The following is a 12898-nucleotide window of genomic DNA, read 5'->3' on the forward strand; positions in this document are numbered from 1 at the left end:
ATGCCTATGTAAGATATTTTATTAGTAATTTATTTCTGCAGGTCTACTTTGTTATAGGAAAGTTTTGCAATATTCAAACCTGCAATTTAGCAAGATATGTAAATCAGAGCTGGACCACCAGACATATTTTGTCTTTACAGAATTACACTATTAAAAATATAAACAAGGGCACAATGCAACCTTTTAGTGTACAGTAATCTATAAAACAAAGATCTGCCTGTTTACTCCAGTGGAGATGAAGACGGTCCATTCAGAGCTGCATCAAACTTTAACCTGGAACTGTAGAAAAAAGAAAAAAACAAAAATTGAATTGTTAATGCATGTCACCATGAGAAAAACCTACTGAGTTTTGCTTAAAAAAAAAACTTTTTTTAAAACATTTAAATCACATTCGTCTCATGAAGTGCATTTTTTTTACAAAACAAACTTATTTTGCATGTCAGAAATCTTTTCTTAATATTCTAAGTTTTTGTTGGAGTCAAAGTTTTGCTTGTGATTCTCACATGATGTCGTGGGCAGGGCCTAAAATTGCAACAAAATATTTCTGATGTGTGCAAATAAAAGTTTGTTTGGCAAATAACTTTAAGTTCACAAGACAAAAATTAGTTATTTAATTTTAAAAAGTTTTTTTAACAAAACGATGTTTTTTAAAAAAGAAACAATTATAATTCCTAAAGTTTTAATTACAATTTTATTTTACTTAACTTAGGTTAGGTTTTTTCCCCCATTGAATAATTGGGAAAACAAATTTAACTTCATACTCTGCGAACCAGACCCTAAACTTAAAGTCTGGATTGAGTTTTTTTCCCCTTCATTAATGACACACTTTTATTACATTCATTATATCTATCATGGTAATTCAGGGTGAGTTATTTTTAATTCTAAATGAATATCCTTGTTGGACTTTTATTTAAGTGTTATTCTTCTTCAAGATACATTTACCCAACGCCAGAATAAATGAAATGTACATTATGCAGCAAAGGAAATTAGAAGATTGGACATATATTCATTATGGAGATGATCGGTTTTGGACGGGTGATGTGCCTTATTGCATAAGCGATACTAAAGAATGACTGATATCATTAAAGATACAGGAAAGAAGCTTTTTAGTTATCTTGCTTTGCTAGCAAAGTTGTTAGCTAGCAGCTAGCTAATAGCACACCAACAACAGCCTAATATCTACCATGTTTCCCTGAAAGTAAGACAGTGTCTTACTTTCTTTTTATCCCCAAAAGCCCCACTATGTCTTACTTTCGGGGTATGTCTTATATTGGAATGATATAGGATATCATCCTATATGGTTAGAGCTGTTGCCTTGCATCAAGAAGGTTCTGGGTTCGATTCCCAGCCCAGGGTCTTTCTGTATGGAGTTTGCATGTTCTCCCTGTGCATGTGTGGGTTCTCTCCGGGTACTCTGCTTCCTCCCACAGTCAAAAAACATGACTATCAGGTTAATTGGTCTCTCTAAATTCTCCCTAAGTGTGTGTGTGTGTGTGTGTGTGTGTGTGTGCATGGTTGTGTGTCCTGTCTGTCTCTGTGTTGCCCTGCGACAGACTGGCAACCTGTCCAGGGTGACACCGCCTCTCCGGAACGTTAGCTGGAGATGGGCACAAGCAGCCCTCCCGATCCCACTAAGGGACAAGGGTGCAAGAAAATGGATGGATGGAAGATCCAAATGGTCCCACGCTGCTGCGGAAACCTTTCCTTTGAAGCTAAGAAATCTGCAAAACCTTTTGGATGGCCTGAATTCAATGGATATTCAGCCTACTGTTATATTAGTAGACTTCAATGAGGACCTTATTCCCCTGGGAAAAAAGCCATCAATGAGTTGTTTAGAACAAAAGGCTTTATTCAACTTATCACTGATCCAACCACAGAAAAACTTACTCTTCTTGATCACATTTACATCTCCCATTCAGAAAGCTGTGTCCAGTCGGGTGTCTTGCAGGCTTGCTACAGTTACCACAATCCTATATATTGTGTGTTGGCTTTAGTATAAGCTGCATCTACAGTGGCTTGTGTAACCAGCTATGTAACCTGTGTTACATTCTAGGATTTATTAGGATTTGAGATAATCCAAATTATTTCTTAAAAAACTAACTAGGTTCGTCTGCTGGAGGTGGCGGCAAATTGTAAAACACAGAGACAAGTAGATGGTGCAAAATTAGCAAAGTGTATTTATATTTACAATATATAGAAATTGTTTCACAACTGTGAAGTCCAGTTCCTTAAAACAAGGAAGTCTCTTTCGGTGATGAAAGGGAAAGACAAAATAGTCATTTAGTTCCAGCTGTGAATGGTTGGTTGAATTTCCAACCAGTTTGGAGACGGTTCCTCAGATTTTGGGTGGATTTCTGGTTCCGCTATTGTTAGCTCGCCAGTCCGGTCAGTGTACATAAACCAGACAATTCTTAATGTGTTCTAGATCCTCCAGTTTACTCCGAGCGGGGGAGGGATCTGGAACACACCTGGCCAGTTCCTCATTGACAGACAGAGATCGTTTCAGCATACAGATAAATGACCATATGTCTGCACGTCAGAGTCCGACAGCGTCTCCTACCTAAGGTGCGATTCAGCACCAATATAAGCCGTAGCTGTCAATTTAGGATGCTGACGTGCAGCTGTCACATGACATTGAAACATCGCGAGACCAATAATGTTCTCGCCTGCTTGGTGTTGAATAAATTAAGGAACGGGGGATTTTAATTAAATCTTTAAATAAAAATAAATAAAATTAGATCTAATCAAAATAGAAAAATAAAAAACCAAATCCAACAGAAAAATGATCCTGGTTACATCCTCCCCTCTTTAATTCCTGCACGTCCCGTTGCATGGTTTCTTAATTTTTCTGAATATTTACATTAGAAACTTGACTGAGAGCTTCTGTGTACACATTTGCCAAACTATGCAATAGAGTCTGAACTACCGAAATGAGTGGCTTACCCAACACAGGATATGTTAGACGACTAGGAGGTTGACGCTGTCGATCTGATCGCCTGGGCCATATTTCAGCCTCAACTGAGTTATAGGGTGAGCTGACATTTGCAGGACCTGTGGATGACTCAGATTGAACGACCAGATGATCCTCAGCATCAGGTTCTGGAACTTCAGGTAAGTGTTCGTCAGGTACTTCTCCCTCCATGTGTACTTTCACAGGCTCAGCTACATGTGGTTCAGAAAGTTCCTCTGTCTCAATCTGTTCCATAGGTAGCTGGTCTTCATAGTGAGACAGTGATGAATCAGTTGTTAAACAGGATTCTTCATTTTCAGATGGACTAGCAGTCTCAAGGTCTGTGCTCTGAATTAGAGGCACAGAATGCTCTGGTGCGTCAGCATCACTTTGAGCCAAAGGTGAAATGGGCTGCAAAGTAATGGATTCCGGTGATGACTTGAATTTTCTCACCTTCACACTGATTCTGGTTGGGAATGGGATGGAAACTTCTGGCACATATGGCTCAGCATCCTCATCCTCCTCCATCGCATCAGGAACATCTGGATGGCAACCATCCTGGCTGCGAGTCTTTCGTTGTGAGGCAGGCATGGAGATGGAAGGGTCTTCTGTGGAGCAAACTGGCAGGAAACCACAAGGAAGCAACAGGTCTCTATGTAAAGTACGAGTTGGTCCCACAGTGTAAACTGGTACATTTTCAGCTCTGTCAACAACTTTGTACACCCCTTGTTCCCATCTATCTGCCAGCTTGTGCTTACCCCTCAGACGGATGTTGCGAACCAGTACTCGATCTCCTATCTCCAAACTGCATGGTGTAATTTTCTGATCAAAACGGATCTTGTTCTTTGCAGCTGACTTGAGGGCATTCTCAGAAGCTAGTTTGTAGCTTTTTTTCAGGCTGGATTGCAGATTCTTAACATACTCTGAATGAGAGATGGATGATTGTTCTCTGACGGGTAAACCAAAAGCCAAATCCACAGGAAGACGAGGACAACGACCAAACATGAGTTCATAAGGTGTGAACCCAGTTACCTCATTTCTTGTACAGTTATATGCATGTACTAAAGGTTTGACATATTCTCGCCATTTTGACTTTTGTTTCATTTCCAGGGTTCCAAGCATATTGAGCAGAGTGCGGTTGAAGCGCTCAACTGGATTCCCTCGTGGATGGTACGGGGTAGTTCGGCTTTTCTTCATGCCTACAACTTCACAGAGCTCTTTAATGAGCTTGGACTCAAAATCTGTACCCTGGTCTGAATGTATACGCTCTGGAATTCCATAATAAACCATAAATTCATTCCAGAGGTACTTTGCAACCGTCTTTGCCTTCTGGTTGGGGGTAGGAATGGCAACTGCAAATTTGGTAAAATGATCAATGAGAACAAGAATGTCCTTAGTATTACTGCTGTCAGGTTCAATGGTTAAAAAGTCCATACATAGCAGTTCATGGCCCTTAAAGTTTTTCATATTTCATCACATTACAACCACAAATGTAAAAATACAGTGGGGGAACAAGTATTTAACCCTGGTGCGATTGTAACATTCTGTTTACTCCCCTTGTCCTACAGGTCAAAAATGACCCACACAAACAAAAGCCCCAAAATAAAGCAACTTATTTGAATTTGAAATCCAAAATTTATTTTGCATGATGAAACAATCTGTTATCAATTAAATTAAGTTAAATTCATTTTTATAATGTATTTTTTTTGTTGCACAACATAAAAAGACAACCAACAGTATTAAACTTTTTTTTTACAACCAACCAGCTGTCATAAGGTTTCTTTTACACAGTAAAGGTTTATTATAAATTATATATAAATGCGAAGTAATTACTTCTGGATTAACTATACTGAAAGGGAAAAAAGTCAACAATCTGTAACTTTTTTGTCAACAGTTCATTCTTTTATGTAGTTTAGGACATCAATTATGAAAATACTTATCTCATACAACGTCCTTCAACATAAAATGTTGAAGATATTCAAAATAAGAACAACGTGGAGTGGGAAGTATAGGATGATCTTCATCTCATAGGGATGTTCTTCATCTCAAGTTCAACGTGGGGTAGGAAAAATAGAATGTTCTTTGGCTTATGTTGAAGATATTCAACATAAGTACGTCTTATAAGTTCAACACCTTATGTGGAACAGAAGATGTTCTTCATCTTGTGTGAATTCAGCATAACATCTTCATGAGATGATCATCATCTCGTGAAGATTTTCTTCATCTTATATTCAACACCTTATGTTGAGCAGAAGATGTTGTTCATCTTGTATTAAACATCTCATATAACTGAGATGTTGATGTTGAACAATTATGTTGCTCAACATCATCATAAGAGCTGATGTTAAATTGTTGACAAAATGAGGCAAAATTTTGTTGAGATGTGTTTTTATAATTCACTTCCTAAAAAATTATAAAAGAATGAACTGTTGACAAAAAAAGATCCAGAATGTTGACTTTTTTCCCTTTAAGTATAATTAATCCAGAAATAATTACTTCACATTTATATAATTTCAATAATAAACCTTTACTGCGTAAAAGAAAACTGTTATGACACTTGGTTTGTGGTAAAAAGAAACCAAGTGTCATAACTTGATTGAATGCTGTTGATTGTCTTTTTGTAGTGTAGAACAAAAATACATGATAAAAAAATTATTAAACTTAATTGAATTGATAACAGATCATTTCGTCATGCCAAATAAATTTTGGATTTAAAATTTTATAAAAATTTTTTATTTATGGGCTTTTGTTAGGGTGGGTCATTTTTGACCCGTAGGAAAAGAGGAATAAACAAAATGTTAGGTTCGCACCAGGGTTAAGATATTTTTTCTACAGCTAAACATGCCAATGGGTCACTTTTGACCTGCAAGACAACACTGTTGATTTTTGCAGGTATGTACTGAGTAGTACAGCACACTTTTCAGTCTATTTGCAAAAAATTCATTTAACCATATATATTTTTAAGCCTCCCTGGTAGAGTCTATTCTGGGGTCCTGGAAAAGAGGGTCTGTAAAGTCTTGGAGAATGCATGGGAGTTTGTCCAAACAATCTACATGTGTTTTGTGGACTTGGAGAAGGCATTGGACAGTGTCCCTCTGGGAATCTTGTGGGGGGTTCTCCGAGAGTATGGCATCCAAGGTCTTTTGATACGGGTTGTAAGGTTTCTGTGTGACTGGTACCAGAGATTGGTCTGCATTGTTGACAGTAAGTTGGGCTCATTTCTGCTGAGAGTTGGGACTCCGCCAAGTAAACAAGCCCAACTCTGCTGGCAATGCACACCAAACTCTTGATACTGGTCACACAGGAACCTAACAGCCCTTATCAAAGGGCCCGGTGCTCCATACTCCCAGAAGAACCCTCGCAAAGTGTTCCATGACCAGGGCGAAAACCACACTGCTCTTCTTGAATCCTACTTTTGACTATCCGACTGGGCCTCCTCTCCAGGACCCCCAAATAGACCTTGCCAGGGAGGCTTATTTGGATCACACCCTCCGGTTCCCCTTTTTGAAAAAAGGCACGATAGGGTGTTTTCTGGTGACCTGTGTCTGAGTGAGGGAGCACTGAATCAAACAGTCTCACTCATCATAAGGTGGATTCTGTTTGGTATGGAACAGTTCAATGGGTATAATTACTTTGTAAGCACTGTACATCTTAACCCTGAATTCATAACATGGGATTCTATTTGGAGAAAATGTTAAGATCTCTTAATTTTTAATGTCACTTTATCTGACTGTTTTCTTTCGTACATATGACAATCAGAAAGCACTGTGGGTTGTTTTTCTTTATCATTGTTGCAGTGGGTTTGATATGTATTTATTCATTGTACACATTTGTGAATTATGGTGTATGTTTGTGGATTTTGTTGTAGGCATACAAATATTCTTGTATACTTTGTGAATCTTTTTAGTACTTATTTAGTTCCATAGAAAGGAGGCTTCATAAATAGGGTTTGGACATGCACATGAAAGTTTGTTTGAGCTTTGAGAATACGAAAGTGGCTGATCTTGAAACACTTATCGGTTCTCTGTCAGAGGAGTTCCTGGAAATATTGCACCAGGGAAAAGTAGATAAAACAATCAGCTACTACATGTATATTCTGTTCTATTTTGAAATAAAAACAGTTTTAAATAGGTCTTCAATGTGGCCCAGACTTTTTGTGGAGGTCAAGTTTGTGTAGAAGGTATCCAGTTACTCTTAAAACTTATTTGTTTAATTAGAAATTTAATAAGTGTTTGTGTTGAAATTTTAGGTAGAATTATTAATATTGCATGTAACTAATTTCATGTTTTATTGTGAATAATTGGTATTAGAAGTATGTTTTGTAGTTTAATTGGTCACGTGGCAAGTTTATGCAAATGAGGTGGTATGTGTAAGAACTAGGGAGATACCTGAGGAAAAGGCGCTGCAAAAGGGAGACAAAGCCACACGGTTTTTCAACCGTAGTTTGTTTTGTGGAGGTAGCCAAGAACCTTATTGCTCTTGTAAAGACATCTTTAAAAACTGTGGAATAAACATTTGTTTGTATCTTTACATCGGAGCGCTGCGAACATTTTTATGTTTCCTCTTCAAGCACACGAGTACAGCGAACTTAACCTTGTGGCATTACACTTTAACCTTATTTTTCTAATTCAGTTAGAGTAACTGTTGCCCTTGTTTCATAATTTTTGCGAAACTCCTTTTTTATTCTTCAACATTTACATCATTTAATTAAAGCTCTCCTTTTTTCAGCGCTCCCCTATCACACTGCATATTTTACTGCTGTAGCCTCCTAGTGGTTACCTTCACTTCACTAGCAGAACAAAAGTTAAACTCACATTTGTCCTGTTAGACTCCCTCCACATGGTGAGAATTTGTCTGGTTTTGGTGGATTCAACCCTTTTTCTCCCAGTTTTAGTCTGTTTTAGCAGGTTGTGTTGCAGGTAGTTTCAAGCGAAACAATCCTTGGAGTCTGCCCAAGAAGAGAGAGAGGAAACGAGACCTGGAGGTTCGGCCCATGAAATGTAGCAAATGTATCTAAATTGTAGCAATCTTAAAAGTAATTATTTTTTTCGTTGTTGTTGATGATAGCTGTCTATTGATGGAATGACTGTGTATTTTTAGTCCAAGACACTCTCGCCTACCTCATGGACTTGGACCTCACCCAATCTGAGGAGAAGATGGAGTTCTTTGTTTCTTTAGATGTCCCAGGTGGTGCAATCTGACCAGGTAAGTACATAACTAACTATGGCTAATATATTTGCTGATTTTGTTTATTTTAACATGAGATTGATGATGTTGCATATCTAGGTTTGATAGGAGGAATCCAGTGGATATATGCTCATTTTTTCTTGGGTGACAATGGTTTGTTTAAACAAAGTTTAATTTTTACTTTATCCATCCATCCATCCATCCATCCATCCATCCATCCATCCATCCATCCATCCATCCATCCATCCATCCATCCATCCATCCATCCATCCATCCATCCATCCATCCATCCATCCATCCATCCATCCATCCATCCATCCATCCATCCATCCATCCATTTTCTTCCGCTTATCTGTGGTCAGGTCGCGGGGGCAGCAGCTTCAGAAGGGAGGCCCAGATTTCCCTCTCCACAGCCACTTCTTCCAGCTCCTCCGGGCGAACCCCAAGGCATTCCCAGGCCAGCCGAGAGACGTAATCCCTCCAGAGTGTCCTGGGTCTTCCCCGAGGCCTCCTCCCGGTGGGACGTGCTCGGAACACCTCACCAGGGAGGCGTCCGGGAGGCATCCTGACCAGATGCCCGAGCCACCTCAACTGGCTCCTCTCGAAATGGAGAAGTAGCGGCTCTACTTTGAGTCCCTCCCGGATGACCGAGCTTCTCACCCTATCTCTAAGGGAGAGCCCAGCCACCCTGTGGAGAAAACCCATTTCGGCCGCTTGTATCGGTGATCTTGTTCTTTCGGTCATGACCCAAAGCTCATGACCATAGATGAGGGTGGGAACGAAGATCGACCGGTAAATCGAGAGCTTCGCTTTTTGGCTCGGCTCCCTTTTCACCACGACGGACTGGTACAGCGCCCGCTTCACGGCAGACGATGCCCCAATCCGCCTGTCGATCTCCCGCTCCCTTCTTCCCTCATTCGTGAACAAGATCCCCAGATACTTAAACTCCTCCACTTGAGACAGGACGACCCCCCTGACCTGGAGAAGGCACTCCACCCTTTTCCGGCTCAAGACCATGGCCTCGGATTTGGAGGCACTGAGCCTCATCCCGGCCGCTTCACACTCGGCTGCGAACCGCTCCAGTGAGAGCTGCAGATCATGAACTGATGAAGCCAACAGGACCACATCATCCACAAAAAGCAGAGATGCGATCCTAAGGCCACCAAAACGGATCCCCTAAACACCTCGGCTGCGCCTAGAAATTCTGTCCATGAAGGTAATGAACAGAATCGGTGACAAAGGGCAGCCTTGTCGGAGTCCAACTCTCACCGGAAACGAGCCCGACTTACTGCCGGCAATGCCGGACCAGACTCTGACACCGGTCATACAGGGACCTGACAGCCCGTATCAAAGGGCCCGGTACCCCATATTCCTGGAGAACCCCCCACATGGCACCCCGAGGGACATGGTCGAACACCTTCTCCAAGTCCACAAAACATAAATCAAATAGATGTTTAAAAATGTCATGTATATTAATTTGTTTTTTTGTCTTTTTTTTACTACAGAGTCTGTGATGTGTCACTCCAGATTGGATGCCGAAGAACTACTTGGCCAAATAAAAGAGCTTTGGAGAAGACCTATAGCAGTTTTTTTATATAGTTTCAAATAGTTTTTTATGTATGTATATACTTAAAATAGTTTCATTTGTACTGTGGAAACTGATCTGGTTTGTGACGGTGATCACAAACCAGATCACCGTCCCTTTCATGGATATCCTTACTTAAATAGAGCCATTCTTACAAGTGCTACTCATGTTTAAAGCATTGTTCTCTACCATAAAGACAGGCGTTTGATTAGACATCCTAGATTGGATATGAAAATAGAAGTTAGTCAAATCAAGTAGCTTAAAAAGAGGCATAAAGCAATTTTTTATAGTTTCCAATATTTTTTCATATATGTATATGTTTATATAGTTTCATATTTATAACAAGTGAAACATTATGGCAAAAGCCATAATGTTTCGCTTGTGAAAGTAAAACTGTTGGGTCTCACCTTGACACTCAGAAAAAAAACCCTGAGTGCCACACGGCCGGACAGGACACATGTAAAACAAAAAAAAGATAGCAAAATATTTTTATTGCAGAGGCATCAAATTTTCAATGAAATTTGTTGCATTCTTTAAATGTTGTAATTTTTGTTCACTGTAATCTTTACCTGTAAAAAGTTTGTAGAAATCTTTAACAAAAGTTTTATATATATATATATATATACATATACATATATATATATATATATATTTAAAGTGTGATGTTGTTTGTGTGGTGTTTTTATTAAAATTTTTATTTGTCACAGTCATGAAGTCCTTTAACTTACCTTTATAAATGACCATATTCACCGCCGTAGGCGGTGCAATAATATTTAGCTTTTTTATGTTACACTAATCCAATATGTAACAGTGGTTTGGTTAATCCAGCTATATAATGCCCAAAACAGCAAGTAGTTCTAAATGCCAGCTCAGCCCACCTCTGTAATAACTGAGTGTTTAGTTCTGACCTTCTACTCAGGCCTCTGTATTAAAGTGTTACGCCATGTTTAGAACTACAGAGACTTTGTAGTCCAAACCAGCAGCTCTGCCTTTCTCTGTATTTTGTTGCCATAGTGATTAAGCCTCTACCAACTGTTGTGTGTGTGTGTGTGACTTTATCTATAGTTATTGGACACACAGTCAATTTTAATTAAAAAAGCAGTCCAAACAACTCCTTCCCGTTCAGGATCCGTAAGGCCGATCCAAAAACCGTTTGAAGCGAAAGAGAGGGCTATTTGTCGTCTCCGATAGTCCCGTGATTCAGATCTGTAGGTCATTCACAGTAATTGCAGTGATGAGAGAAATATGGTGTGCGCTGAGCTCAGAAATTTTTCAGAAATGTATGTAAAACACTGGTGTGGAGCATAAGTTAGCCCTGTCCCATCACTTTGCTCCAAAGCACCTTGACAGAAAACCGTAAGCCCTAGAGAAATTTTGAAAACATTTTACCGGAGCAGGCATTCGGTGCGATTTTATGACCAACTTTCATCCCAATAGTACACGTTTTGCGGCCATGAAAGCAATTTCAAAATTATTTTGGGGTCAAAATTCCACTCCGTTTCTCACTCTAAAAAAGCGGCAGTGGTTGTCAGTTGCACTCTGCGTTTCGGCACTTGGAAATTTCGCTCGTTTTTCGCTTTTTATGTCGTCGTCGTAACTCCGATCCCCAATAAAAATAATAGCTCCCTTCCCGGGATTGAGCCGCACATTTTGATACCATTTTTGTAGGTGGGCACGCATTACGAGCCGCATTAACGGTAATGGAAGCTAAAATAAGTGTAAATCCTGAAATATTTGAAAAGAAGATGTTATAATAACTAGAGAAACTGCTGTTCCTAGTGAAACAGCCATGAGAATACATATTTGCAGAATGACTGATGGAGAAATGAGAGAAACATGAGAACAAATAAGTAGAAGAAAGCTACAATCATACATTGTAGAAATCTTAATGAAATTTAGCAAAGGTATAGCAGAATTCAGCAGAAGAGGCAGATGTTTGTGTTTCTACTATATAGATTATATATAATCTGTATAAATCCATCCACCCATCCATCCATTTTCTTCCGCTTATCTGGGGTCAGGTCGTGGGGGCAGCAGCTTCAGAAGGGAGGCTCAGACTTCCCTCTCCCCAGCCACTTCTTCCAGCTCCTCCGGGGGAATCCCAAGGTGTTCCCAGGCCAGCCGAGAGACATAATCCCTCCAGCGTGTCCTGGGTCTTCCCCGAGGCCTCCTCCCGGTGGGACGTGCCCAGAACACCTCACCAGGGAGGCATCCAGGAGGCATCCTGACCAGATGTCTGAGCCACCTCAACTGGCTCCTCTCGACATGGAGGAGCAACGGCTCTACTTTGAGTCCCTCCCGGATGACAAAGCTTCTCACCCTATCTCTAAGGTTATTATTTAAAGTTTGTATAAAACCTTAAATATTTTAAAAAGTACAATAGTAACATCAAAAGATATATAGCATAACTCAACAGAATATTTGAAAAAGTGCAACAACAACATACAACAAAAGATATAGTATAGATTAGCAAAAGCTAAGATAAGTGTAAATCCTGAAATATTTGAAAAAGCTAAGGAAAACTGCAAAAAGCATAAATTAGAAGAGCAGAAATTAGTACAAACCTGAAAGAGTTGAAAAGAAATTATAGCAAAAAGCAAAAAATAATACAAAAATCAGAATATTTTGATATATGAATTGGTAAAATTGATTAAAGTTTACAAACGACCTTTGTAGACAGTAAAACCAGTAGAAGCAGAAGGCATATACAGAAAGGTAGACAAGCAGAATGCAAACACACAGATAGAAACAGAACACAAGAGAAAACACATTGAAAGAAAGGAGGTGTGACATAACTGTGCTCCAGTAGAGTTTGACAGAAAACAGTAAGACCTGTAGCAATGATAGTAATAGTTCCATAAAGTAGACACATGTTGCTACGTTTTAATGCATAATTTTTTTCTCTACAGTGAAGTATGTAGGAACAGCATCATTTTGTTTGTCAAAAAGCATTAAAAGTTCATAAACAGCAGTTATTAGAGTGTGCACTCAAGCAACTGACTACAGTTACAGAATTCCACCATGTATTTCAATGGGGCAAAAAATTTGCACAAAAGGGCAATTATTTCAAAAAGTGCAATAGTGAAGTTTACCAAAAGTCGTAGCAGAAATCTCCAGAAGAAGCAGAACGTTTTGATATAAGAATTAGCACAATTAGTTGAAGATAGAAAAAGTAG

This window comes from Poecilia reticulata, chromosome 3 (assembly GCF_904066995.2).
Source record: "Poecilia reticulata chromosome 3, P_reticulata-male-v2, whole genome shotgun sequence".
Classification (NCBI taxonomy): domain Eukaryota; kingdom Metazoa; phylum Chordata; class Actinopteri; order Cyprinodontiformes; family Poeciliidae; genus Poecilia; species Poecilia reticulata.